The 24,759-nt window shown below is 43.1% G+C and overlaps 1 protein-coding gene and 1 long non-coding RNA gene across 5 annotated transcripts in view; one reads left to right on the plus strand and one right to left on the minus strand.

The window, feature by feature from the left end:
* The window catches only part of PBX1 (PBX homeobox 1), a 257,989-nt gene that overhangs the window by 4,192 nt on the left and 229,038 nt on the right, over positions 1 to 24,759 (plus strand). The window lies entirely within an intron of this gene.
* LOC112549236 lies at positions 13,440 to 15,857 on the minus strand. The gene is made up of 3 exons (XR_003092614.1): positions 15,788 to 15,857; positions 15,303 to 15,443; positions 13,440 to 14,184 (listed from the first exon to the last, which is right to left on the minus strand). It is a non-coding gene; the product is annotated as an uncharacterized LOC112549236 (long non-coding RNA).

The following is a 24,759-nucleotide window of genomic DNA, read 5'->3' on the forward strand; positions in this document are numbered from 1 at the left end:
TTCAAATTTTTATAATTAAAAAATATTTTTTTAAAAAGTGAAGCCCCCATCCCAAATATTTTACACTTGTGGCAATAGAATGTCGTAATATGGTACGTCTTACAGGGAAAACTAGTACAGTTGAATTTCAGTCATACAGCATTTTTTGCTCTAAAACATTGACTCTCTTGTTACTGTATTAAAATATGACATTTCTTGGAAAAATATTCTGAATATGAATTTAAAAAAGCCATCTATCCTAGAGACTGTTTTCATTTTCTCCTTTAAATAATAGTAGTAATAATAATAATATTGTGCTCATGAATTTGTTTTTACTCTTTCTTTGCCTTTCCTTTCCTTTTTTTTAAAGGGTTAATATTCCCGTGTCTGCCAGTCACAGGGGCCAGCTAACACAGAGCGTACAGTCAAGTGCCTTTAGTGGAAACCTCTGTATTAGATTGTTGGTTACTTTTTGGACACTGCTTTTTTATGACATGGGGTGTTCTTGGGATATAAAGGAGCTACCAATATGAGAGCACTCATTCTGCTGTTCCCCACTTTCCAGACCTCCTACCATGTACTAACACACTTATAACATATCCCAGGGGGGTATTTAAATTTTAAAAGCAACAATTAAAAAATAGCAGTCATCAATCAAGGGTGATCTTAAACAACAGATGCTCAGGGAAGGACATTTAGCAACATCCAACATTTATTTATTTATATATTGAAATCTTAATTTTTTTCTCTCCCAGAATGGTTAAATCTGTACTTAAGCTGCAAGTTCCAAGAAAATGCAACTGTATTGGCAGTTTGCAGGTCTGTGTTCTGATCTAACTGCTTCACTTTAACACCCTGAAAACTACTGGACTTTTTTTTCCTCCCCTTTTACAACAAGGACTGTAACAGTCAATAATTCATATCTAAACCATATAAGCAAGGGCATGACATGAGCGAAAGTGACAATAAATATGATTGCACGCCCAGTTGATATACATTGATAGTTACACATAAAAAGGGGAACAGCTTTCGGAAACCAGAATGTCTGTCTGTTTTTTTTTTTAAATATATATAAAGCCTCATAGTATGAACAGCTGATTGAAAATGTGATTACTTGACTCTTGCAATATATATAAAATGACTAAGGAGGCCCTTTGTTAAATGGTGTTTGTGCAGCTTGTAACCTAGACAAAGCACCTAGCAGTGCCATTCAAGTCTCTGAAGTCCTTAAGGCTGCATTGCCAATGTCTGACCTTATTGAGAAGCCATTCATTATCTGGTTTCTGTAATGTAATGGATCCTGTATGTACAGTAGTGTCTATAATGCAAAGGATCCTGTGATGTAATGCAAGGGAAACATATATATAAAATGTCATAGATGCTTTAGAAATCTGTTGAGTCTCTTTTCTTCCTATCTCCTTTTATTTTCCCTTAGCCAAGAAAAATACTTCTCTCTGTTTTTCTTCTCTGTCCCCACCTCCTTTCTCTTAATTATTTTGGGTGTTGAGAATATTGTCTATCAGATGTTGCTTTTCACCACAGTCCCCAATCAATCTCTGCTCTGCTCTGGTCTGAAATCAAAATTGAAGCAGTCACAAAGTTGCAGGTTGGTGATTCCTTGTTGATTAGACCAAATGGAAATACAGAAATCCCCCTCTCTATTCCTCCCCCCAAAAGCAACAAAAACCCTACTCAGTTCCAACACCCCCACCAGTATAATACATGGAGGCAATCTTGGATGCTATGGAATCATAACAAGATGGGGATATTTGCATATCCATAGTGATGAGGTATTTTAATTTTTATCCCCTAATTAAAATCCAGGGAGGATGGTAGGTCAAAGTGTGGCAGTGAAAACGAAGAGCAGATCTAGGTGTGGACTGGTGCTGTCTTCTTTTAATCACTCTGCCTGAATTACTAGGATGGAGAGGCTGCTGTATAAAACCCCCACAAAGAGGTCAATTAGGATGGGCTTGAAAATGATATGCATCAAATGTGCTCTGTGCTTATACTGAATATTTGCCTTTGTGTATTCAAACAAACAAACAACCTCATAACACTTGCAACTAAGCAAAGGTACCAACCCTATTTTTATTTAGTATCTTCTTGGATTTGATTCTGTAGTTCGGAAGCAATGGTTTTCCAAAGATGAGAGCACCACATCTAAAAGGAAAGCACAGGCATGGTTTGGTCCAGGGTATACGTGTGCGATGATGGGAGTTGGGTGAAGTTAGTCGTCTTTCCTACTTCAGAATCACTGCTGTGAAGGCTTTTTATTGGGTGTAACCTCTTGTTGAATAAAATCTCATAGTTTTGTGTTTCACGGTGGGGAGGGTGGGTGGGTGGGTGTGTATGTGTGCGTGCGCATGTGTGTGTTCCACTCTTCTCTCCCCAGTGTTATGATGTGTAAAAATGGGCTTTCACTTTCCCACTGCTTGATTTAAGTGACTCAAGAGCCTGATGGAGACTTTACCACCGTCGCTCGCAACATTACGGCTAATATTTCATAGTGTTAACATTGTCTGAGCAAACCCAAAGTGTCCATAAAGTTGTTAGAAAAAGAGGTCGTCTTTATTGGCCGAAGACTTCCCCTTTGCACGCTGACTCTTCAATTATTTTAAAGGATTTATAGGCACTCCCTTGTCTCTCTCTCCTTTTTTTTTTTTTTTTAAGCTTGGTTATTGGAATCCATCCGTCTCTTTTCTGCAAACTGGAGAGTCCATCCTTCAGGGTTAAGTCTTTTTAAAAGTGATCAAATTTGAAATATTTGCTCTGAGGTTAATATTGGGGGGGCGGGGAAATTGTTGCTTGAATATACATAGAACTTCTCTGAGTTAATTTGGTGATCTTTTTTACTTTTTTGGTTGCTTGAGAGCTGAAGGCTAGGACTGCCTTCACATGTATAATTGCTTTTTTTTTTTCTTTTTCCTTTTCTGGTTTTTGTTTTTTTGGAATAATGATAAAAACAGAAGCCACGATTGTCTTAAATGCAATTGATTTCTCAGTCAATAGGAATTTAAATCAGAAATTGCATTGGCAATTATGAAAAGTTTGCAAGGGAGCGGGAGTCCTATCTGTCTGCTTTTTAAAGATGATTCTCTGCATGAGCAGCATTGCTAAGTAGAAGAATCAAGCAAGGCAAATGCAGACGTAGGGTCCTTGGATGGCAAACTGGAAAATATCTGCTGTCAAAATGCAGCAGCGTCTATTTCAGCTGTGAGCCTTCTCCAACTCCCATCTCGTTCGGTGGGGAATGGCAAAAAGAGAGAGGATGAATGCAGGATATATGACCATTTAATCTGATTCCTCCTTCTTATGAGCCCTTGCTAACCTTTCACTTTTCTGATTTTAATTTTTTGGGGGGGGGGGGAGGGAGGTAGGGGAGGTAGAAATGCCAAGCAAATTCTACTTCTGAAAAGACCCGGACTCTTTTAAAAAAAAAAAAAAAAAAAAAAAAAAAAAAGTCCTTTTTTTTCCCTGCTCCTTTTTTTTTTTTTTTCCCCTTCTGCGTCAAAGTAATTCAGATTTAAAAGAAAAATTAATATACCACCAACGGATGAAATTTACTAAGTGGAATATTTATAGACAGCAGTGATTAGCCCTGCAATTGTTGTTGAATAATGGTTTTGTTTTTTTAATTTTAGAACATAATAGGTATATGAGGCACTTTTTTTAACCACCTTCCCCTATACATTATCTTCAGCAAAGTTAACTCAAATCAGATCTTTGGAGGAGGTAGGAATTTTTTTTTTTTTTTTGCTTCCTTAACTTCCCTTTGTTCTCGCTAGCTCTGCCTTTCTCTTTGCGTTCAATTAACACCCCCATCACAGAACTGTAGTCTTTTTTTTTTTTTTTTTTAATGTCTGCTACTGTATTTCACTTCTGACACCTCCCTTATTATTCTCGCCTGCCATTTCTTTTTAATATAGCAATTACGTTATGGGGTTTCTTTTATTTGCACCCCCCATTTCTTTCTCTTTCTTTTTTCTTTTTTAACCAAAGCTGTAATAGAAAAAAAAGTGGGGGGGGGGGGGGGGGGGGGGGGGGCAGGGAGGGACAGCCAAGCACCTTATCTATGGAGCTGACTATTTCCTGGGTTACATCTTGTGTATATATGTGTGAACAGGGTTGCCCTGATAAAACCAGGTCCTCTCTAATGAAGTTCCTTTATAGGGTTGTCTGGGGTAGCTCCCCTTCTTTTCTTTTTCTCTTTCTTTTTTTCTTTTCTGCCTTTATGTATCATTTTAAAACTCTCCCCTCAGTTTCTTATTATGCACTTACTCTGGGGTTTTCAAAGAAACTGAAGTAGAGCTAAACACCCAAATTTGAATTTCAATGGCACTTGTCCACCTAAGGCTTAATCCTGCTCCCACCAAAGCCATTAATGAAACTCCTCTTGATTTCAGTGGTCCAGAATCAGGGTCCTAATGCTTTTAGGCTCTTTGGAAAACCCAGATTTGGTTTCTGTGAATCCAGTGCTCTGCTCCAGAAGGATGAAGGATTTTGTTTTTGATTTTGAATCAGTTTTTTTTTTTTTCTTTAAGCAAAGGTGGCTGTTTTTTGCACAAGTCTTTGACTGCATTTGAGCCCTGTGCTGGGCTTTTATTGCTAACCTTCTGCGGGACCCATGGAAGGCACATGGATTGATATGTGGTTGTGAACTGGATGGGAAAGGAAGAGTGGGAAGCTTTAGACTTCTTGCATCCCTGTGAACCCAATTTGGTGGAGGCCTCTGAAGGTTGCCAGATGCTGACTATGAAAGCATTTGCAGTACTCTTGATTAAATTAGTTCCAGAAACATAGCATCTTTAAGGGGAAAGAGAGAAAAAATAAATAGACTGGATGAAAAACCTGCGCGGAGAGAGAGAGAGAGGGGGGCCATGTAGGAATGCTTGATTTGGAAGGGGAAGCGGCTAGTTTGTTTGATTCTTTTTTTTTTTTTGGTTCTGCTTTGTTTTTTAGGTGACAGGCTGTGGGGGGTCAAGTGGGTCAGGGTGGAAAGCAGCAGCCCAGACTGGAATAAAAGGTTGAGCTCCCCTATCTCCTCATGGGCGCTTGACTGTGAATGGTGGCGTTGGCTGGAGCAGTGGTTAGTTATCTGCTCCAGCACAGACCCCATGTGCTGTGGAAATGTACTCCTGCTTTAATTCAAAATGCCCACTCCCTACCTGGGCAGGCTCTCTTCTGACCGCTGCCTTGTGTGTTCTGAAACTTGGCGAAGAGAGGGAGGCGGTGTTTGGGTTTCTATTAGGATTCCTTGTATTTTTTTCCCCTTCTCCCTTGTAGCATGTGCTGAAAGCTTTTAGAACGCAGCAGACTTAATTAGTTTAATCAGAATTGGCTTCCTACGATTCACTAGGGAGGGAGGTGGGAGAGGCAGAGATGCCAACAGACCTTTCTCTCCCCTCCTCCCCTCAGGGCATGACAACAAAGATATTAAACCGCCCTCCCCTGTCTCCTCTGTTGAGATGCATTATTACTATTTCTGGACTGACATCTGATTGGCACTGAGAAGACATTTGGGGCGTGAGGGAGTGGAGGGGATTTTTCGTTGTGGTCCTGATGCCAAAAAAAACTTTGAAGGGTATTACAGGGCTCAGGGTGCTCCTGTCTTGACCAAACCCCTGTCCCTCCACGTCACCTGGAGGGTGCTAACTCGCTGTGATCCGAGTTTCTTGTCCAGATAGCGGTTAGCACAACCTGATGTGGCCCAATGTGGAACACGTCTCTCAATGTGAACAGTAGCTGCCTCTCCCTTGCTCTCAGTTGTGGAAGGCGGATTGAGGGAGCGATTCTTTTATGACTGCTCTATTGCAGCCGAGGCCTCAGACTCACCTTTAGAATAACTGGCTGCCTGAGTCTGTGGCGTTGCTGTGGCCCTGTGCACTTTGGGGGACTGCCTGTCATCCCCAGAGCACAGGATGCCTTGGAGAATGAGTGTTTATGCTCAATTAATGCTGCAAAAATATCTGTATTGACCAGGTGTGTGCATAAATAACATTCAGTCAAAGATCCCTCTTATCGTAGTAGGTTACCTTTTATTCTCCAACAACTCCCATGTGAAGCTTCTCAACTCCAGCTCCCCTGTTCTCTGGAGCCCTTTTTGTCAAAAGTTATTTCGATGTATTTACTTATTTTTGCCCCCCTGCAATTCCCCTGAAACATGAGGAATGGCCTTTTTCAGCTAGTGACCTCAACATAGAATCAGTAGCTAGCTTCAATCTCAGTGCCTGCTGCTGACTGGCTTGGCAATGTCTTTTAGGCCTAAATAGTCAGATATGACCCACGATTTAGGGTGTCTCATTTGAAACACTTTAAAAAGATTACAGAAGCCATTGAGCATCAGGTCTCTACAAACTGGGCCCCTTCTAAGTGTCTCAAGTTTTATGTACTGTGGCTATAAATGGACTTGTATTCTGTATAGACAATACTGCCTTTTCAGGGTAATAGTCATAAAAATAGAGCAAGAGAAAATATAAGGCAGTATTACACAACTGCCTCACTTTTCTTTCCTCTCTAGAGGTATTGTTTTATGCAGCAATTCTTAGGGGAATGAAGCATTTTCCTTTATACCTTTCTAATTTTACAGTTTTTGCTTAGAGCGAAGTGAGGTAGGATCATCGCGAAGAGCTCCCAGGGGATGTTGTCTGTTTCTCCTGTTGGAAGGTTCAGTGCAGAGGAGTTGTGGCTTTAACCCAGGGCTGGGCTATGAGAATCCTTCTTGGGCTGTACCATAGTCTTTCTTTTCAATCTTGGGCAAACTGCTTAATATTTTGGTGTCTTAGTTTCCTGACTCTCCCTTCCAGGAGTGACATGAAGTTATGCTAAAGAATGTTTGTAAAAGGTTTTAAGATCCACGCTTTTGAAGTTCACATAATTTATTTGTTTTCTTTTCTTTGAGTTATAGAAGTCCAGGATGTTTGGAAGTATGGTAGTATGTGTGCTGTAACATATGCATTGGAAATTGCTTACCGTGTTTGCTTCTTGTGAAATTAAAATTTTTCATCAGCATCATTACATATGCTTATGGCTATAACCCTTCAGTGGGTTCAGTTCCCAGATCTGCTAGAAGCTTCCTCTTTGAACTTGGATGAGATGCTTTATTCTTCTCATATTACAGATGAGAGATGAATGTTCCCAAGTTTCTTTGTAAGCTTCCCATGAAGGGGACTTTCTCACCTCATGTGGCACCTTATAAAGTAAGAACTCCATCTTGGTATTGAGGATTTTAGGAGTTAGTGGGCATGTACACATGAAATTAATGTGATGCAATAAACGCCAGTCTATATCGTATTGGAGTTTATTGTTCCTGTGTGCTGCATTTACATGTGTGTTGGATATAATACTGTGTGTTAAAAGTATTAACCTATGGCAGAATTAATTAGTTTACTGTGGTCTAATAGGGCCACACGTGTAGCTGCTGAGACTTCATTGCAGAGCTAATTGACTCGCTCTGCATTAAACAACATCTTGTGTAGATGCGCCCAGTGTTATCTATAATATACTTGCTTAGTAACCTTCTGTAATATGTAAGGCTTACATGTAGCATTCTGTTACTGAAGATTTTTTATTATTATAGTACCTCCAGAAAGCCCATATCAAGATTGAGACTTTGTGTGCGTGCATGTGCGTACATGCATGTATTTGATGAAAATATCACTGCCATTATGGCTATCATTGTAACTCTTTGCATATGGTCGCTCCCCCCACATAATCAGTTGAGATGGGGTAGGGAGAGGTTCCATTTTAAATTTCTTCCCTGTCAAGTCTGCCTTGCAGAGCATCTGTTTGGAGCCACATTTTCAAAACAAAACCAATAATTTGCAAAGCAGGCAGTCCAGTCCTGCAGAATTCTGCACTGTGTGTCTCAGAGGCTTTCTAGCCCCCAGTGCTTCACAAAGTTAAATAATACAAGACAGCGGGCAGTATAGGTATAAATTACAGAAAGCAGTAGCCTAAGGATGCTGTATGCTGAATAAATTAAAGCTTTCAGTTGTCAGGCCAGTAACAGGGTAGTAGAGGAATTAAGAAGCAGAGAGGCTCGGGGGAATGGGGACATTTTCTCATGAGGTGGAGTTAGTGAAACTTAGGAGTCTATTGAATAATAACTTTTGGTAAATTAAACACAAAGCAGCCAAAGAATTAGTTGCTTGATGTTGTGCTAATAAACCACTCCCTTCTCCCTCCTTTTTCTTAGCCAGAACAATATCATTGTGAAGTATACATTGGAAGGAGGAATCTAGTCCTGCAGCAGAGCATTGTGGTATGCCTAGTCTTTCAGAAGGGATGGATTGGGGGAAGGGGAAAGAACCCCCAATCTCAATGTTATTTCTTTAACCTCAGGAATTAATGACTTGTGCGGTCCACCCTGCATGGTGATACCGTGATGCGAAAGTTTTGTTTATTGAACATTTGCTCCCTGCAGTACAGCGGAGTTGAGGAATGGGAGACCTCAGATGCAGAACCCAGCACATGGATTCTTCCCTTCTCTTTTTTTGGTTGGGCTTTCTTGTTACAGGGGTTTCTTACAGCCTGCATCTGCATTTTCTCTGCATCGTTTTTTGTGCGTGTGTTTCTCCAGGAGCTTTCTACCTTCCTACTGCCTTTTCAGTTTGAGTCAGTCCTTCCCATCCTTCTTCCTAGTCCATGTTCCCTTCTTTCAGCCTGCTGCTCTCTTTCCCATCAGCAGTCACTAACCTTTTTTAATAGCTTCTCTTCTGGGATGGTGAACAGCTGAACAATGAAGAGAAAGATACAGGCCATCATGTCATTGGGAATACCTCAGAATACAGAGGTGTTCTTTATAACAAACATTGGACCCTCAAAGAATTGGGCAGACTTCTGGGGAAAGTTGCAGTAAATATCTGCTGCTGGATAGTTTTCTCTTGGTGAACTATCCAATGAAAATGCTAAAACCCTTGTTCCAGGCCTCAGCCTTAGCACACAGGACCCATTTTTCTGGGAATGCATGCAAGTTATCCACACACACACACACACACACACACACACACACACACACACACACACACACACACACACACACACACACACAGTCTACGCTAGATCCAGACGGCATTAGCTGTTTTGCAGAAAGTACAATAAATTGTCATCACTTTTGAATATATTGAGACTTGCCAAAATAGATCATTTGCATATAATAGATATTTTTCCTCTTCCTCTCTCCCAAAAAATAGTACTTTGAAACTTTCCCAAGTGCATGGGCCTTTTATTTAAGACTTCACCCCAAATAATCTTTTGTTCACTGTAAACAGGTGGGGACAATTTTTGTCCATTGTTTTTAAAAAGAACCCAATAGATATAAAATCCATTATTAAAATATAATTGCCAATGTTGCTAATAGCTGTGGTGGTTAAAATAATTACTTTTAGCATTTCTCTTCAACCTCTATGAACAGTTAACTAAAACTGAATGTTTTTTAAGCATCTAATTTGTTATCTTTCTACTGCCGATTATTTGATTTTGTTTGTTTGTTTGTTTTGTTTGGGCAGTGAAGCTAAGTTCATCAATTTCAGGTTCTGTTTTTAGTCAGTTTCACTTCCTGGCATCCTAACTCTTCTTCTAAAGTAGAAGACAGTGTGGCTTATATATTAGAAGGAAAATCAAGTTTCTCCCTTCTTGGATAACATTTCTTATTCTGCAGTGATACGGATTAGCAAAATGAGCAATGGCAGGTGACCTGCAAAAATAGTTCTTAAGTCTCTCTGCTCTTTGTAGCCAGTTTTCAATAGCTAGAGGCCCTGATCCTGTGAAGACTTATGCATGTGTTAAGTTTTTGTGTGAATAGTTTCTTTTTGAAATTTTTTTGGGATAGAGCCCATAGAGAGACGGTGATCTAAAACTGCTTTATCTTGTTTGTTCGTTTTCCTTTCAAGGCAAACTTGGAAAAATGCAAGTTCTCTGTGAATCTGTGTTCATCCATGTGTCTGCTTTATTGTATATAGACTCCTCATCTGATATTCTGCTACAACAATATATTAAGCATGAAAAATTTGGTAGACCTATTTGGAGACTTTCAGCCATCTTAACAACCCAGAATTAAGATTCTAAGAAGGCATAACAGCAAATGCACCTTCTTCAGATGGGATGTCTTCTATGTCCTAGAGGCTAGCATCAATTCTACAAATTCACAGGGCAGATATTGGGGCGTGTACTATGCCCCAATATCTGCCCTGTGTATTATGTACTATGCCCTGTGTACTATGTACTATGCTCCATAGGTGGTGGTGGAATTCTGCTCCTCAGGTTGGCTTGAAAGGTCACTTCGCTTGGTAGCAAATAGTTGCAGAGTGTGAAAATGAAATATCTGAGTAAACATCCTTCCACTGGTGTAGGGTGCAGGGGCTTCTGAGCACCCCCAAAAGGATTAATTTGAAAAGCATCTAAGATAGCAAGACTTTTCCTCCCCTAAGGTCTCATGTTGCTATTTGCAGAACCTGTGGCCTGACTCTACTTGGCATTTTCCCAGCTGGTTGAAATTTACTTTCTGCCTGGCATGGGCATTCTATAACATTTGCTCACCTTGGCGTCTTAAGCTTCAGAGCAGGCTGGTGAAGCTGATTTCCTGCCCCCCACCGCCTTTCCCCCACCCCCCTTTGTGACTCTAGTTCCTTGTTGGTAGAAGGGAAGCAAAGGGAACATTTGAGCAATGCCGCCTCCTGTACCTGGTAATTAATAATATGGGGAAGCCATTTTTGTTCTTAATGTTTAGCACAATAGTGACTAGGATCGATCAAGACCCTGTATGGACAATATGGACAAATTAAAAAAAAAATGTTTTTTGCTCCAGAGTTAACAAGTTTGTTATTTTAAGGACTGGCTGTAGACCTGACTGGGAACTTTTTGCCTTAATGTTTTTCACTGGAAAATTCTATTGTGTTTCTGCAAAAAGTTTCAGGTTTGTAAATAGTGAGTTTTGATGAAACTTCTCAGGAAAAGTTTCTGAGGCTTAGAATAGAATTTCTCATGAGACAGCTACCCTAGATTAGCAAGTAGCTGAATGGTTTGGACCCTTGTGTTATGTACAAGAACCTTCAAGGTCTTGTTTGGTCTGACTCTCCTCCAGGGCCTTCCATCTCTTGCATTGGCTTTTTTTTTTACTTCTCTATAGATTTTATTTGGTCCCCAGAAGAGGAAGAACAACATTCTTACTGGCAATGGTGGCTCCGAGGGACATAGGGTATTTCTTTTTCTCATTAAAAAAGGAAAAGGAGAAAGGCCGAGTCAGTCCCAGCCAAGGGATGACCTTAGCAGTTCTTGGGACAGAACTAAAAAAGTTGGAGGCAGCTTGTCTAGGCCTGCCAGCACTCTAAAGAGGTCCATCTCCCTGCCTGTAATTCTGATGTCCAAGTCTTGCTGGTATCCTCAGCCCCTTCTCTCATTCTCCTGACCCCTTTGAGGGGGCTTCTGGAGATAAGATGGGGACCTTTATTTTGAAGCTGTCCTCTCTGATGGGGGGAGGGGGGGGTCTGAATTCTTCAGTGTGTCCGCTGCTGTTTGCATAGATGGACTAGATGCATCCTCTACATTTTTTAGAAGGGCTTTGTTCCTGTGTGAGAAGGTGACCTTTTGTTCACATCCTAGAACTAAGGGGAAGAAGCCCTTACAGTCTTTGGCTTTTTATGGCAAAAAGTTTCCAGCCAGCTCTATAGCCAGTCCACAGCAAAGGGAATCTGACTGGATTGTCTCAAACTTGCTCGCTTCCACCTAGTCAATGGAAAGGGTGCAAGGAAGTTCTTTTAGTGAATAGCGATAGGTACTTGTTTATTGTCTCTGGTCCTATTTAACCCCAGTCTGAGCCACCAGCCTAACCACCCCCCTCCGCACATCAGTTCCCTTGATTTGGAGGGTCCACATGGGAGGCATTTTCAATCAGCTGATAGGTAGTACAGTTGATGTCTTCATCCTTCCTTCTCTGGCAGCTCTGGAGCTGCTCAGCTGTGCTTTTCTTGAGGGAACAGGGCTAGTTTTTTTAACCAGAGGCAGGCCCTTTACCCAAGGTTCACTGCTGCACCCCAACTCTTATGCTCAAGTGCTGGTTTGTGGGCAGCTTCTCTTAAAGTCTGAGGGTTTCAGAGGAGCTGACTCTATTTTCAGCAGAAAATTAGATCCTCTGTGTGCCTGCTTTCTTGGCTTGCCTCTTCCATTGGGAGCCAGCTGGAGACTTACAGACTAGTAAAACATAAATCTGTACCTAGTTATTTGGTTGAGGTGATCACTGAAAAGTAGAGAAAGCACTGGAAATTAATGTGTGTGCCAGCTGGACCATGTTTCTGCATGAAGGAAAGATACCTGGCTAATCTATTGGAATTCTTTTGACTGTGTTGATAACTTATGCCAAGTGACTCTCTTTTCTTTAGATTTTCAAAAGGCCTTTGAGGTTGCTCAAGAGAGGATATTAAAGGAACTAGGTAGTCATGAGGTAGGAGGCATTGTCATGGATTAAAATGCTGGCTAAGTGATGGGGAGCAGAGTAAGAATAAATGGCTGTTTTTAATCATGGCAAAAGGATAACAGCAGAGTGCTTCAGTGAGTCCAGTATTGTTCAGTGAACTGAAAAGGGGGAGCAAAACTGGAAAAGATGAGAAGTTAGATGAGTTGAGACCAGAGAAAACTGGTAGGGATGTCACAGGGATTTAATCAAGCAAAGTGAATGAATTGCAGGTGAACTTCAGTGTGGATAAGTACCAAGTGATGCAAATTGGAGGGAAAAAATTGAACGATTTATATATTTTGCAAGGTTTTAAATTAAGTGAATCTACCAGGAAACAGGACCTGGCATCCTCAACAATGACTTCTCAATGTGCTGCTGCTGTCAAAAAAGAACAAAACAAAACACTCCCCAAGAAGTTAAAGATGTGTAAGGGCAAAAAAAAAGGTTGGAGAGTTGCACAGCAGATGTTATAATGTCCTTGTATAGATTGATGGTATGCCCTTGTCTAGAATATTGTGATCCAGCGCTGACCAGCCCATCTCAAAAAGGATATTGCAGATGGGGAGTTCATGGAAGGGCAAAAAATAATTAGGTATTTGGAAAAACTCTTCAACAAGGAGAGATTGGGATTGCTTTTCTTAGAAATAAGTCCAATAAGAGGAGATATGAAAAAGTATATAAAATGAGTGGGGGAACAGATGCTCTTTGATCTTGTCATACAAACAGAAGGGGGCAGGCGATGAAACTAGAAGGTGGCAAATTTGTAACTGGTAAATGTTTTCCCTCCATATAGGCAGACAAGGTTCAAGATATCAAATTCACCCAAGGAACCTTGTCTGCCTATATACTTAGACCAACACGGCTACAACCTAAACCCTTCCCTCCATATAACACTTAGTAGTACTTTAGAACTCATTGCCAGAGGATGTTACTGAGGCCAAGAATTTAGCAGGATACAAAGATGGATTAGATATTTTATACAGCTAACATGAATATCCAGTTAAATGGTAAAGTCTATACTGGAAGGCATGTAAAACCTCACATTTCAGGTCTTGTACTACTCCCTACTAGTTAGAAATTGGTATGAGTCTTTTTCATAGGAATGTTGATCGTCTCACATACATCTTCAAGGGGGTTTACTATACTTTCCTGGGAGGCATCAGGTGTTGCTGGCCACCATTGAAGACAGAATACTAAACTGAGCATCCAGCCTGTTTCAGTTTGACTGTTCCTTCTGCCTGATTTTTAGATGTGGAAACAGAGGCACAGAAGGGAGATCTGCTGTTGTGGCAGGTTGCTAACTGGATTTCTGAGAACTTGAAATAGAATACTATCTTCTCATTCCTAGTTCTGGGCCCCAACCATTTCAGGAGACTTCTGCAGCAAAGCCTGAAACCTACACAGCTGTGTGTAGCATATTGGTTCCATTTTAAATGTCAGCGCATGTGATTTTGGGCAGTGAAGTTGGACACTCTCTTTTATTGTACATAGGAGAGGTCCCCATGGCTTGGTGCTTGTAAGCTAATTTTTTAAACCTCTGCTTGTATTTAATTAGAACGTCATAAGGCAATTAAACCTGAAATAATTTAAGCCTAAATAGTGTCATCATTGCCCCTGTGTCTTTCTTCAACTGTGCACACCTCATTCCTGGTCAGATTTGCTTTCTGTAAATAGTTTCTCTTCCCCATGTGGTCGTCTTAGGCTTGCATTTCCAAAGCTGTCAAGAAATGGTAACCAAGTCTCTGCTCTTCTTTCTGTAATGGTATGGAAAATAGTAAGAAGAACATAGGACTGGAAGGGACCCTTGGGGCTTTGAGTCTGGGCCCCAGCAGTTGCAGGCAACTGTGTCATAATCCCTTTCCCATGTCCCATCTAGGCTAGCAGCTATGCTGTTTCCAGCACTTGTTCAGTGGGGTCCATTGCTGACAATTATTGTCCTCCGTGGGTCAGTTGTCCCTGTGCAGGCAGGGGCAATAATAAGATCTCATGAGGTCTTTCATTCTGTAATCTAGGTGCTGGTTTAGTATTGTTTTTTTGCAGTATGTTACTCAGTGTTTTGCCTCTTTCAGGGTTGGATGTGTCAAGCTGCTGGGGCCTCCACTCACTATCTTCCAGCCCCTAACATCTGTGAATCTCCTACAAACTGTTTTGCAGCTGGACAGATCTGTTACAAATGTTTCCCTGGATATTCAGCTCAGATTTTTTTAAATTTTGCTTAATTTTATCTGTGCCTAGATCATTCTTCTCTTTTCCCTGGTGTGTTTTTCTTTTTTTGCCTGTCCCATTTCAGCAATGGCTCACACATTACAGCTGCTTGAGGGTAGTTCTCTGCACAGCAAACAGAAGGTAAAAGTGAACTGAAAGGCTTTTTTATCTGCCAGGGGCTGGCCTGGGAGTCGTTAGGTCCCTTGCAACAGTGGAAGGCACTGCCAGCCCAGCACGTGGAGCTGCTCTTAGTTTCTGTGATGATCTCATCTGTAGCGTGGGGGAAATGTGGAATCCCAAATAGGGATTTGGCACATAACAAAAAGGGGATCTTGCCGAGATGATCTAGTACCATAAATCAGGTCTGTCTGGAGCCTAGATCAAAATTTGGATCCAAGATAGAATTAGATAGCAGTATCAGGCGCATGCATTTGGGTTTGGTGTAGGCCCCCGTTTTCTTCTCAGAGATGCTAGGCCTAAATCCTATATGCAGGGGACTTTTCAGTGACCCCTTTGCAGTGCCAGAAGAATATAAGGGGGTCTTAATGTAAATGTGAATGAGCCCCACTCTCCCTTTTGAAATGACCTGTGAGCCTCCACCATGTGTTCCCTTACTGAACAAAGGGAACTGTCTGCATATTTGAAGAGCTCCCCTCCCTTAGCTCACCTTCCAAAACCAGCTTGGGGTGGAGGGGGGAAGGTTCACTCTCTCCGTCCAGACCTTCCGCTTTGACTTGACTCCTGGGGAAGAGGAAGGATACGAATCCTTCCAAGCAGCCACCCTTTATCTGCTCCTCCGAGAAGTGCCCTTTAGAGCCATGTAGATTTTTGTGGAGAGAGGGGAGAGATGTGAAGGAGGAACAAATGAGAACCGTATAAAGACAAATGGGAATCAGACTTAGGAAGCAGACTAGACAACCCGTTGGAAAGAGGGGGGCGGGGGGAGCTATTGCTTTAATTGGTCTCCTTCTCAGGTTCCAGGCAATAATAACCGTCACTTCTTTCCCCCTCTCTCCAGAATGCAGCCTGCTCTCGTCCCTTTGCCCGTCTCCCTCGCTCTGCCTTTTTATTTACTGTTTTCAAAACATCTCTGGATCCAACAGCAACAGTGTCTCCTCCCCGCACTCCCCACCCTTCGGCGAATCCAGTTACCGGCCAATCCAAGCTGACCTCTTGCCCGTTTCCCTTCTTCTCCTGTCTGGTTACCCTGTCTGCTGCCCGTGCTCTCTGACCAAAGCTATTTCGAGCTTGACTGTGCTGGCAAGGAGTTTTTATGAAGGGTCCCCCCTCCCCACCGCCAAAATATTCCAGCCTTTGCAGAATAATCCTAGGCTTGTGCTTTCATGTAGTGCATGTGTATCTGATTCTTCATCTTCTCCAATGAGTTTTTATTCTGTTCCTTTATGTACCCCTTCCCTGCACTAATTTAAAGATGGTCCTTAGGGGAAGGCAGTGTATGCAGTGGATCATAGTTTCTCTGCTCAGAGTCCCGGTGTCTGTGAGATGCCCATCAGCTATTTAAATCTACCCCTGAGGGTCTTAAACTTGCTCCTGAGGATTTTATTTGGGGCTGGCATCAGATCCCCTAGCAGGGATGGGCTGATATTTCGACAGCCGGTGGATGGGTTAGTTGTGTGTACTTTCCTCACAGCAACTTGCCCCTGCCCTTTCCTCACACCCTTGCCTGTTTGGATTTTCTCTTGGTTCGAGCAGCCAAATTTGTGAGTCACTTAAAGCTGTGGGGAGCATGCCTTTTGGTAGTGGTCAAGGTGGGACTGTGCTCCTGCTGCAACAATGACTGTAGAGGCCATGGTTTAAGAAATGGAGCTCTGCATCCCAGATGCAGGCTGCGGTTCTCGTTTTATTCTCGGGGAAGAGTGGGGGCGCTTTTAACATACCTCAAATATTCCCAGAATGCTTTTCTTTGTATCTCTTCCACCCCCATTCCAAGTTCACCCGGTAGTAGAAAGCTATCCTCCCAACCAGAAAGGCCTGAAATGGCTGTTCCTGTTGGAACCTTCCCAGCTCCTCTGCTCCCTGTCTGCGGGAAGGGCTTTTATAGAGCACATCGAGTCACTGCGCTGAGCCTGAAATCTAGCATGTCCCATACAAATCACTGTGCCCATGAGGTCTAACTCAAAGCCCATCAGAATTAGTGGAGGTCTTTCCATTGGCATTTGTATCTAGTTAGAGGAGCTGCTGTGTCTTTGCCCCAGGTGGGGCAGTTTGTAGTAATTTTGGTCCCAGTCTCATTTAATGTTCTAGCTAGAGGATAAAGGGGACCCTGAAAACTCCCATCTCCTCTGGCCTGGCACTAGTGCAGCAAGGACTGGAAATGAATGCTTTTGGCTTCTCTTCCAAGTTCTGCTACTGATTCACTGCGTAACCCTGGATCAGTCACTTTCTCTCTCTCTCTCTCTCTCTCTCTATACATGGGTTCCCAAATCTTGAAAATAGGACTAGCCCCTTCTTCTGTAAAAGCACTGAATGATCCCCAGTTGTATGAGGCTTTAGAGAGTTGCTTAAGATTTATATAGGTTGGATTTTTCACATGGGCACGCACAGAAACAGGCATGCCTGATTTACCCACTGTCATGGGAGCTTTGCACACACCTTTATGCCACCCTGTTCATTTATGTCTGAGTTTTAACAGGGAATGTGCAAAAGCATGCATGCACTGTTGTGTTAGAAACAGTTCGGCTCATTTAACAGGCTGAATTTACACATGGTACCTCCCTCTGGTTGCTTTGTAGCTGGGTTGCTTATGAGGAAGAGGCTACATGCACGTGCAGCAGTTGTACCAATTCCATGTGCAGTTCTGTAAACCTTATTACAGGCCTTTTCTCTAAAGCCCTAGCAGGAGTCTCTCTTTCAGAGGCAGGGCTAGAACTTGACCATCTAGAGTGCCTATATACGAGCAGGGAGGCAGCTCCAAAGTGCTGTAATTTCAATGCATTGGGGAGACTCAGTTAATCGAGTCTGCTGAAGCGTGGTAATTACCACACCCCAGCAGCCTCCTGTGTCTTGTGTATCGGCGTCCCTGCGCTTCAAAATGGCAACAGGGGCACTTTATCTTAAGCTGCTCTAATTAAAGCATGCCCCCTGCCCCCCCAACTCTTCGGGCAAGTGTAATAATAACGCCCCTACTGCTCTCAACCCTGTGCAGAGTCCATCCAATACATGCGCCTGCTTCTCTTGCTGCTGAGTGGCACATACACTCGCCCTTTGTGTGAAGAGGCTGCATTAGTTGCTTGGCAAAGGAGTCAGCTAGGAGGGAGTTTGTGGTGGCTTTGCTGCCATCCTCAGCAGCCCAGTAGGGAGCCATTAATTAACCTGCGTAAGGCAATGGATAACCAAGGGACACTCCAGCTACAAATTGTCTTGCCTTTGCCTTTATAAAAATTAACGAGGGAACCTCCATTGCTGTGGGTTTTCCAAACCCCAAGACCAACATTGGACAGTTGATGGACAAGAGGGAAGCAGCGTCCATTATATCGTGTGCATGGCCTGTGGTGGTCACCTTGCATTTTCCAGGCTTTTTCTGTGTTCTTCCCCAGGATTTGGAGGTGAGGCTTAGATTAGCTGTGCTCCCTAATGAGATGAAAAAGTTGCAGTCTGCTCCCCCAAGGCTGGCTTGGCCTAAGCAGCATATCTGTCTGACAAGATTCCCTCTGATCCTTTCATCTTCACGTTTTCAGAGAAGGCAGTTTCTGTGTGTGTGTGATGTTCCTTTTGCCACCGTCAGCAAGCCCCATTTTCCTTTTACAAACTCCACAGCAACTTTTATTAGGAATTCCCATTTGGTTGCTTTAAAAAGCAAGCCCTTGTGGCTGGCCCCTGGCCCGCTGCTAACAGATTTGTTTGAGAAAAGGCTGCATTGGCATCCTGCTTTATTGAACGTGCCTCCTGGGAAGGCGGCTTGAATATCCCTCTGTCTCCTCAGAGCAGGGAGCTCTTGAGGCCTGTTGCCGCCCAGGGGATGGGGGGAATGTTCCTCTCTCCTCCCTCCCCCTTTCTGTTGTTCAAGGCTTTTTTTGGAGGAGTGAAGAGAGAGCTATGCATGGTGCGTTCCACTCCATGCTGCTTTTCTCTTTCCCAACGGAGTTCATCCAAAGTTCGTATCCAGACGATGAACAAAGTGGCTCAGACCTTTTCCTGACTCCTCACCCTTTGTCCTCATCACTCAGTGACAGACAGGGATCAAACATCACGGGACAGGCTGACGGGCAGGGGTGTGTGTGAAAATATTCCCGTTAATGAGGGGTAGGTTGTAATGGTTGGGGGGTGGCGGGGAGGGAGGGAGGAGGTTCTTCTTGCTTTAAACATTTCCCTGACTATCCTCCCTGATTGAAAGCTGAGTTTGTTTTAGTTTTCAAGGTTTTGTGGCATTTTTCAAAGGAGAAACGGGAGGGTTTTTTAGTAATGTAAAACAGAAAAGCCGAGATGCGAGGAATACGCAGCACAACGAGGCTGAAGAGTCCTCCTTGGGACTCTTGTTTCCTAAGTGTGCTTGTCATGTCAATGGAAAGGGAATGTAATTTTCGTTCCCTGACTGGTCCAAGACTGCAGCTCCATCCCTTTCTTGGTAGGAGGGAGGTATTCTTTCTCATGGCAGTCATTAGGGAGTGTGATAGTCAGTCTCAGACGCACTGCTTTCCAGGCATTGCAGAGGGAGGTTTCAAAAAGGGACCCTAACCAGTATACATGCAGAACCCGTTTCCCCTGAAACACTAGCCAGCCTGTACAGCAGCCTTCTGTGCCAGGCCCTTTTGCACTCAGGTACCTTCTAACTGCAGCCTGGGCCAAACCCTAGCCTCATGGTGGTGAGAATAACCCAGTTTTTGTGGGCTGCATGTACACGGTAGATGCCAGTTGATAGAGCTAAAGTCCTCCGGGCTTCTCGGGGCCAGAGTTTAGTTCTGTCTTTGTTCAAGTAACTTGTTACTTTTGAATATTGACGTTTTCCAAAAAAAGTGTTCCAGGAGGTAAATGTTTTGGGTTTTGCCTAACCTGCTGAAACCCCAGTCCATGCACATATACTCTCTGTGCTACACTAAAGTGCTGATCCATAGAGACAGGAAATGATCAGAATTGAGAGACTCTTGGTATCTCTCTTGTTCACTCTGCTTGTTCTGTGTCGCCTTTTGTCTCTACTACACCCAGAGTCTCAGGGCTATACTTCTGGCTTGTCAATGCCACACCAACATGACAAAAGAAGTGTATGTTGGCAAAAGAGGGTTCACTGCATAATGCAGCAGAATTGTAGTTGTGAGTCGAGTGAGCTCTGGTGGTGGTTTGTAAAAATGCTTTACCATACCAGGCACTAGGGAAGTGTTGGATCACATTTAATTCTAGGAGTAAAGCAGCTTAACATAAGAAATGAAGAGAGCTCTATTCGGTGCAGGAGGAAGTATGTTAGAGAAGGAAAATGTGGAGTTGGGATGCAGGCAGGACACCTGGATTAACATGCCAGCTCTTGTGAAAGAGGCCTTGTGATCTTTACTGACCTCCAGTGGAGATGGGTTTGGCTTTATATCTCAGCTAGAAGATAGCAGCTTAGTCCCCCAGGTTTCCCCTCCTTCATTGCCTTGGGGAAAATAGCACCACTTTTTGAATTGCCAGCAGGAGTTCTTTGACTTTCCTTGGGCATCTCCCTCCCTAATACTGAGAAGGCACGATCCTCCTTAGCGTTGTACCCCATGTGAACATAGCTTAAGGTTACACATCTTCAAGTTCCTTCCTTTCAACAGCCACTTTTGACATAAAGCTTTGAACAACTGGGTTATGACATGTTAGGACTTTAAAGAAATTCAGCTTGGAAAGCAAAATCAAGAGGAAACAATTTAGCTAGTATTTTAGTTGCACAAGTGCCAGTGAAGGACCGGTTTGCCTGTCAGATGCCTGGTATGCACTCAGAATCCAAAACAGTGTTTACCCGTCTTCCTATTTCTCCTACCACCACCCGCTGAAATGATCAGGTGACTGGTACAGGAGTTGATTAATTAATCTTTTTTTAAATAACAGTGAAAAAAAATCAATGGAAATCTTAGAACGAGAGAGAGGCTCCTGCTGTGTTGGAGCTGCTTTTGGACTTGGCTTTTGCAATGATTTTGGAGAGGTGCCTCACTTACGTCCTGTGCCATTTCTGGCGACTGGGAACTGAACAGTGCTGAGCTGAGAGGCTTTTTTAACGTCCTCAGGCCTGATGCCTGATAGACAGCACAAGCCAGCAATGACCTTGTGTACCTGGGTTAGATTGGGGACAGTTGCCACAAAAAGCGATTTGCAAATGTCTATATACAGTCCAAAAAATAGTGCACAGCTTTTCTCCTCCAAGAGGCATTGCAGAAGGGGGTGCCCTCATTAAAACAGGTAAATCTGAAGTAAAATATCCTTCTGGAGCTAGGTTGATGTTAGAAGAGAAGAATGGGAACGAAATTTTCACCCCAGGTTTGATGTGTAACCCTGGTCAAGCTACACTATCCTCACCCCCTGTGCTATTGTAAGATATGATCCCAATCTTGTAACTGGACTCTCTCAGGCAGAAGATGGTGCAGATCCTCTGCTCTAGGGAAAAGGACCCCGTGCTGTAGCTTAGGGGTCTGCTCATGCCCACCTAGTTACAGGACTGAGGCCTAAATCCTTAAGCCTTTCAATGTTCTGAGAGAGTTCCCAATTTTTATTATTTTTTTTTTTTTTTTACAAAGGGCAGAACACGAACCCCATTCCACACCAGGGGAGGTTGTAAAAAAAACAACAAAAAACAAAACAAAAAACAAAACAAAACAAAACAAAAAAATCTTGCTGTTATGTGCAGGGGCAGGTTGCGAGGGTAGTCGTCTTAGAGACCCTAGTGTACATAAGACTCCTTTGTCCATAGGCCTTCTTACCACAGAGTCTCTTGGACACGGCTGAATGTGTTCCCTTGGTGGGGTGGTAGGGGGTGGAGGGAGGGTGTTGTCAATGACTGTGGGGACGTGGTATGCATTAAGGCTCTCCTTGCTGTTAGCCATGCTTGGCGGCAGTTACAAAGCCTTGCCCATGTCAGGGATATTTTCTATTTCCACTGAGACTGGTACCAATATACATAGAGGGCTAGAGATCTTTATTAATAAAGAAATAATTAAAAAAAACTTTCTCATGCTTTTAGCAACTAGGAAGAAATCTCTCTTGCTGTTGTGTCTGGAGATCTCGATGCTTTAAGTTCTGCATATACTTGCAGGAAGAGGAGGGAAACCGTGTCCCCAGCAGCTTACACTCCAAGTGGGCAGAAGCAGTATTTTGGATCCCATTGTAGCAGAAGGGAAACTGAGGCACAACATTGACTTGACAGAAGTTGCACTGGGAGACTACATCAGAGAGTGAGGGGTCGAACCTAGATCTCCTGAGGGGCAGCCCAGTGCTGTGACTACAGGGCCACCCTTTCTGTCTGCTTTATTCAGCAAAGACCATTTCTCCTGGCACCGAGGTGAACACGAGTTCCCTGCATCAACACTTCGAGGCTGTGTGGCACATTTGCTTTATTTACAACAAGCAAACAAACAACATCTCTATCAGCAGGTTTTCAGTGTAACCTCCCTCTCTGATTCCCATGTGTAAAAATGAAGCAGGGCCTAAGGGTGATGCTCAAGTTGGGTGTTTTGGAACCAGATGTGTTGGCCTGCATGTCTCTGCAACCTGTGTGTTACCTGGCCCTTCACACATCTCTCATTTAAATGAGGATAAAATATGGTGGTAATGTGTCATTTCCCACCCGTAAATCTCTCTCTCTAATATTATTCTCATTTTTTCCCCTTTCAAATGTGAAACATGCCTCTTGCCAACATGCAGCTCTTGTGAATGTCTCAGTGACTGGAATATTGAGTATTTCTGAACTAAGCGCTCAGCAATGTTTTTTTGTTAGTCAGGGTTAGCAGGTTTGGGTGTTGATCTTTGTGCTGTTGGAAGGGCCTGATTTCTTGTTTGTTTGTTTGTTTGTTTTGTTTTAATTGCTGATCTTATTTGGAAAGTGACATCACACCTGATTCAGGTCTTCGTACTCCTAAAACACCCTTTGACATCAGCATGCTGTCCATCTATCTACATTCTTCCTGGTCCTTAATGTATTCAATTTGTCAGGTAGGGTTGTCTGCCCCAGTAAGTGGCTTGTCCAGGGTCATGCAGGAAGCAAAACCAGACAGGGAAATGAACCCAGATTTCCAGGATCCCAGGCAGGTCCCTTAACCACTGAATGACCACTTTTGTCCCAAGTGATGACGGTTTGAGGTCTGTAGCTCCACCTTAGTTTGTTTACAAGGTAATGCAAGGATCGCCTTGTTCTTAGCACAGGAACAGTCTCTGTTTGAGGAACATAACGTGCAGCTTTGTTTTCTATCTGATATATAGGATGTCACCAGGAGTAACACTTTCAGAATAGGCACTCAGTTTATCAGCCAAGCCACAAGCTAGGAACCAGGAAAGAATTCAGTTTACTCTCTTGTAGCTTGTGTAGATCTGCTTTGTTGGCAGGGATTAATCTGTTTTGTATCCATAAACAAAGCAGGCCGAACTGTATCTTCCTAGTACAGGAGCAGAGCTGGCTAGTAGCAAAGGGTCCTGTTAAATGGTGCAGTTGACTAGGGACCATTTTAGGTTACCTGCAGAGACAGAGTGCAGGTAGTTTTCCAGCCCTGCTTTCTGAAACCAGTTGTTTTGAGAGCTGTGGTTAAGCAAAGCTAAACTTAACATTGGCTTTATAAATCTGCATATTTTAAATCACAGCCTCAGACAGCTGATGTCCTATAGGTTGGGCCTTGAGTTCTGTCTGTTACAAAATCTGATCTTAATTGAAACAGCTTGGGTGTGTTCCTACATAAATATAAAAATGCAAACAAATGTTGTGTAGTGACAGTTCATGTTGCATCAGGCAACCACACCCGACATTTTAAAGCATGGAAAGAACGTAGGAAAAAGTTTCCAGCATTCCTTGCCACTTTCAAAGCACCTACAATATTAATATTGCTCTCCCATGCTTCACAGGGTATTCACTTCCATCCCCAACAGGTATCAAAATGCTGTATGTACCCCAGCTTCATCCAAATTGCTCTCCCAATGCAAAATCTTAGCAGCAGCCTTAAAGTAGAATTATTTTCTAAACAAATGGACCCTGTGGCAACAGATCAATACGCCTGACTGTCACAAGATTTTAAGTGTCTTTCAGATTTGTTGGGTCCTAAATGCTTCCATCTCTGTATAGCCCTGGGATGGCCAAGAGTAACCAGGATTTTCAGGAAAAAATATCCCAGATAAACATCTAAGTGTCAGATTGGGTGCTTTATGGATTGGGTGTTTTATGGGACTCCCAGCCCCTACTGAAGATATGTGCTGGTTCTGCCATGAATTTGATATCCTCCTGTGCTCCTGTTGAAGTCAACAGTAAGATTCTATAGACTTGAAAGACAACAGGAGTGTGACCAAAATGGAACCGTTGTAGTAATACAAAAGAAGTCCCTTTCCCATGGGGTTCATGCTTGGTCCAAAGGTGGAAGCAGTAGGGATCTCACAAAGGAAAATGTTCTTCAAAACTTCCTAGACTCAAAAGGTTTGGGTAAAAATCTGAGCGAACTGGAAAGCCCTTCAGCATCAGTTTATGCAGCCTTTCTATGATGTCATTGTTTGGCTGCTGATGCTGTGGAGCGACCTGCCCCATGTGCTGTGGAAGCTGTTGTGATCCCTTGCCTGGAAATAAGGGTAAGGGTGGGTGGGGTAGAGAAGGAAATAAGACTCCATGGGAAGCGGGAGAGGACCTGTGTCCAAGTTAAAGAAGATGAAAGTAACTAGGTGGATAATGCAAGAGAATGATGCACATTTGCCCTGAAACGTATGGATCAGCGTTCACTGTTGTCACAGCTCTCAGCTGTCCATTGCTGCCAATATTTGAGCAGCTCCACATGTGGCGTTCTGTGCAGATCATTTAACAAGCTGATTGGCAAATAAACCTCAACAAAACCATAAAGTTTTGGTTTAAATCGTGGGTTTTCAACCTTTTTGGAGCAGTGTACCCCCAGCAGCCAGAGGCAGGGGGTGACGGCCAAATGTGGAGCGTGTATGAGCTTCCCCTGCCTCCTGCACCTGTGCAGCAGCAT

Source organism: Alligator sinensis, unplaced genomic scaffold (assembly GCF_000455745.1).
Source record: "Alligator sinensis unplaced genomic scaffold, ASM45574v1 scaffold31_1, whole genome shotgun sequence".
Lineage (NCBI taxonomy): Eukaryota > Metazoa > Chordata > Crocodylia > Alligatoridae > Alligator > Alligator sinensis.